The sequence below is a fragment of the Babylonia areolata genome, chromosome 35 (assembly GCF_041734735.1).
Source record: "Babylonia areolata isolate BAREFJ2019XMU chromosome 35, ASM4173473v1, whole genome shotgun sequence".
Taxonomy (NCBI): Eukaryota; Metazoa; Mollusca; class Gastropoda; order Neogastropoda; family Buccinidae; genus Babylonia; species Babylonia areolata.
In genome coordinates, this window is record NC_134910.1 from 7,192,412 (window position 1) to 7,197,440 (window position 5,029).

General features: G+C 38.6%; 1 protein-coding gene across 1 annotated transcript in view; it reads left to right on the forward strand.

The window, feature by feature from the left end:
* The first annotated feature begins 216 nt into the window (after positions 1-216).
* LOC143277782 (uncharacterized) overlaps positions 217-5,029 on the forward strand; it is a 29,364-nt gene continuing 24,551 nt past the window's right edge. Inside the window, exon 1 of the mRNA XM_076582683.1 lies at positions 217-283. The gene's annotated coding sequence lies outside the window, so the exon portion shown is untranslated. The remainder of the gene's footprint in view (positions 284-5,029) is intronic.

Here is a 5,029-nt window from a genome sequence, read left to right on the forward strand (position 1 = left end):
CATCTCACTTGCGGTGGTTGCCGCGACTGTTGTTGTCGTCAACGTAACGTGGCTTGTCTCCATGCATTACACATCTCTCAGCTCTCACCGTTTGTCAGCTCGGGATTTTCCTGTTCTTGTGCCAGCCTGTGCTATTCTTGTTTTGTGCGTCAGGTCGGCGGAGAAGCTACAACAACAACAACAGCAGCAGCAACAACAACAACAACAACAGGAGTAGCAACAACGGCATCAACAACAAGAACATTCGTCTGCAAGTTAGAAGTCTACATACACAAAAATAGTGGTAGGTGAGTGGTTTGGAAATCTTTACTTCTTCTTCTTCGTTCGTGGGCTGCAACTCCCCTGGCACGTTCACTCGTATGCACACGGATAGGCTTTTACGTGTATGACCGTTTTTACCCCGCCATATAGGCAGCCATGCTCCGCTTTCGGGGGTGTGCATGCTGGGTAAGTTCTTGTTTTTACATAACCTACCGAACGCTGACATGGATTACAGGATCTTTAACGTGCATATTTGATGTTCTGCTTGCTTATACTGACACACGAAGGGGGTTCAGGCACTAGCAGGTCTGCACATATGTTGACCTGGGAGATCGTAAAAATCTTCACCCTTTACCCACCAGGCGCCGTGCTCTCTTCTTTTCGTTTCTTTCTCATTTCTCTTTTTTCCTTTTCTATTTTTTTTTGTTTTTGTTTTTTTGTTTTCACGTGCGTAAACAAAGCGAGTCAATGTAATGATCTGGTGTGTGTGTGTGTGTGTGTGTGTGTGTGTGTGTGTGTGTGTGGAGGGGGTGGGGGTGGGGGTGGGGGACTTTAAAGTAAACTTTAAAGTTGGAATTTTTCTCGGCTGCTACAAGTGGCATTGAAACCAAACATGATTATGGTAGGTAGGGTGAGAGGTCAAAGGTCAGGGTCATTGTTTGACAAAATCGTGCGAAAGAGACGTCATCTTGCATCCAGTCTTGATCAAACTTTGTCATTTGTGACCAGTCATTGGTATAGCATATGATTCATAAAGAAATTCAAAATCAGAGGTTAAAGTTGAAGGTCACAAAATGACACAAGGTATTGACAGGAAATGCTTCAAAGAGAAGGTCTTGGAAAAAAAAGTTTTTATGAATGGTACTTTTTTTTTTTTTGGTGGTAAAAGCGAAACCTGATTAAAGACAGAAGGTCAGGAGTCAAAGTTCAAGGTTACAACATAATATATATGGAAAAAAAAAGTTTATAGATGTGTGTGTGTGTGTGTGTGTGTGTGTGTGTGTGTGTGTGTGTCCTCAGTTGTATGTAGGTATTGAGGTACTAAGCCGGCTTTTTTTCCCTTTTATTCTTTTCTTTATTTCTTCTGTTTTAGAAAGAGGAAAAAAGACTCCCAATGCTGGTGTGTAGTTTATCACAGAATTGAATCTTACTTACCTATATGCACATGCATTATGTACCCTTTTAAGTTTTTAATAAAGTTGTGAACTGTATGAGCCCACTACAGTACAACAACGACACACACACACACGCGCGCGCGCACGCACGCACGCACACACGCACGCACGCACGCACGCATACAGAGACAAGACAAGACAAGACAAATTCTTTATTTCGAGGAGAGGATAATAGATAAGCACTGGTGTACTTTAAAAAAATTTTTTTTTTATTTTACATCCAGTCCCCGTCCTGAATAGGGTCTACACTACACAATACTAAATAAGATTAAAGCATGGTGTTGGTAGAAATACATAACAGAGGAGGGAAAAAATCCAAAAAAATATCTTAAAAAGAGAAAGAAAAAAAAAAGAACACACACACACACACACACACACACACACACACACACACGACATACAGACATAAGTATGGCGTTAGTAAAATGAATAGGAAACAAGAGAAGCAAGGCCTTCAAGACTCACTTGTGATACACTTTAAAAAAATCCAAGCTTTTTATGTATTGAGTATAATTTCAAAATGTAATGTTTAAGATGAGACATATCAGTTTAAAGCAAATTAAGTCCCCTAGCATTAATTACAGAGTAATTTCCCTTTTTTACTATCTGCACCAAAACGTTTGCAAAATAAATAAAACTTCCATGCTTAGCAAAGGAAGTTCCTGTTTGAACAAAAAATGATAATAATGACTGCTCTTGTTGTTGGGTCAGAATATCAGATCAAAGTGCCAAGTTTAGAGAATACAAAAAAATATAAATATAACAGTAAATGCAGTTTGCATATAATTAGGCTTCATTTAAAAAAAAAATTGTGCCCATCCCAGAGCTGTAATATTGTTTTAAACAAGATGACTGAAAAGAACTGAATTTTTCCTATTTTTATGCCTAATTTGGTGTCAACTGACAAAGTATTTGCAGAGAAAATGTCAATGTTAAAGTTTACCACAGACACACACACACACACACACATACACACACACACACACAACCGAACACCGGGTTAAAACATAGACTCACTTTGTTTACACAAGCGAGTCAAAAATGAACAAAATGAAAGAAACAAACGCACACAACACACACCGCACCACAGACCAGAATGGGGGATAGAGGGTGAGGAAGGTTCTCAGTCAACCATACACATTTTGACAAACAGTATCATAAAAATGAACGATTTACATTACGCATTATGGCATAAGGTGGGAAAGGCAATGTTTTTTGAAGGTGGCTGAGAGAGAGAGAGAGAGAGAGAGGGAGAGAGAGAGAGAGAGCGGAAACGAAACGAAACGAAACTAATCTTATTTTTCAAGAGGGTAATGGAATAAGCATTACTACTTCTTTTTCTTTCTTTCTTTTTTTTTTTTTTTTTTTAAATTGTTTTGTTGTTGTTGTTGTTGTTGTTTTTTGTTTGTTTGTTTGTTTTGATTTACATCCAGCCATCGAGGCAGGAAAAAAACCCCAACAACAACAAAAAAACAAACAAACAAAAAAAAACCAACAAAAAAACAAACAAACAAAAACAACAACAACAACAAAACAAAAAAACACACATGAAAATATTCATCCACAGGTATTAATTTTATTATTCCATATACAGGAAAAGGAGAAAGAGAGAGAGAGAGAGAGAGAGAGAGAGAGAGAGCATAACTTTCATTGATATTGAATCATCGTCAGTACGTCTTTGGATATAGTGGTGTCGATTTTGAACGATTCATAGAAAGAAAAAAAAAAGAAGAAAAAAAAAAAGAAAAAAGAAAAAAAAATCGTTTGTTGTTTTGTTTTAAGTTGAGTTCACTTTTTTCATTAAAAAAAATTTTTTTAAAAGATGTTTCTACATAAGTTTCTACATAACCAGCCCCACAGACTATGTAAGGAGAGATTAATTTTTAATATTGCCGGCTAGTGTCGACAGAGAAAGAAAGGGAGAGAGGGAGGGAGAGGAGGAGGAGGGGGGAAGGTCGGGGTGTGTGGGGGGCTTGGGGGGAGGGAGGGGTACTGAAATGCATTACGAATGCGTAAAGGAATTCCTGCCATGAAAGCAATTTGTCACGATGCGGTTTGCACGGCATGTTTTATTTCAATCTTAAAATAGCGAGCGCATTCAAAATGTACATCCTGTTTGTCTTTCAATAAACTCTTGTATGGTCGGTCGGTCTGTCTGTCTCTGTCTCTGTCTTTTTGATTCATCCGTCTATGTAACTGTCATTATCTATTTGATTTGCTCTATGTCATTTATTTATTCACACTTATTTCATGTATTATATTGCGCGCGCGTGCGCGCGCGCGTGTCTGTGTGTGTGTGTGTGTGTGTGTGTGTGTGTGTGTGTGTGTGTGAGGGCATTGTGTAAAGAAGCTTCCAGCTTATCCATCCTACCCTCAATAAAACATTTGTCATTTGTCATCTCTCTCTCTCTCTCTTTCTCTCTCTCTCTTCTGTCATATCCTGTCTCTCTGTCACTTATGCTATACTCTCTCTCTCTCTCTCTCTCTCTCTCTCTCTCTCTCTCTAGCCAGCTGATGAAATTCTTTTATTTTCTTTACAAGTCACTTGTTAACGTGTACTTATCTTTACAGACTGAGCATTCATTTCAAGTTCTGATCTTGTGAATATATAATATCTGTATAGAGAGAGAGAGAGAGAGAGAGAGAGAGAGAGAGAGAGAGAGAGGGTGGGGGTAGAGAGAGATTGTGTGTGTGTGTGTGTGTGTGTGTGTGTGTGCGTGCGTGCGTGCGTGTTTGTGTGCGTGCGTGCGTGCGTGTGCTGGTTGTTTTTTCTCTTTCTTTTTTTTTCTCACTTGCTTGGCCTTATTTACTTACCTTGTGTCAAGTTTATTTGTTTTATTTTGTTTTGTTTATTTTTATTGTTGTTATTTTTTTAATTTTTATAACTTATTCATTTGCTTATTTGTGTTATATAGATTATTTGATTCAACTGTGTTTTACAAGTTTGTTTTGTGTTGTTGTTGTTGTTGTTCAGACGGCAATAAAGATGGGTAACATCAGTTTTTTAGCTGGTCTAGTTGTATGTTTTACATGTTTGTTTTGAATTCTTGGTGTGTGTGTGTGTGTGTGTGTGTGTGTGGGGGGGGGGTGTTTGTGTTGTTTTGTTTGTTTGTTTGTTTTTGTTGTTGTTGACGTTGATGTTGATACCCAGATTCAAACACTCGACTGTTGGCCGCCGTTCTTTCTCTGTCTCTGGACCTTGCAATTGGAATGAACTTCCTCTTTCGCTTCGTCAAGTCTCCGCACTCAGCTCTTTCAAGTCTGGCCTTAAAACCCACCTCTTCCCAAAATAGCCTCCCTTCCCTGCCTCTTCCTTGTCTTTAGTTTCTACAGTTTTAGAGTTATGCATGCGTGTGAATGACTGGTGCGAAAGCGCTTTGATTTGTCTCTGCACAAGATTTAGCGCTATATAAATACCATAATAATAATAATATAATAATATAATAAGCGAGTGGGGGGGAGGTTTACAACATTCGTTAATTGAACAGTCATGCTGTACATTATACGTGTCTGTTTTCAGTGTCAGTGTCAGTAGCTCAAGGAGGCGTCACTGCGTTCGGACAAATCCATATACGTTACACCACATCTGCGAA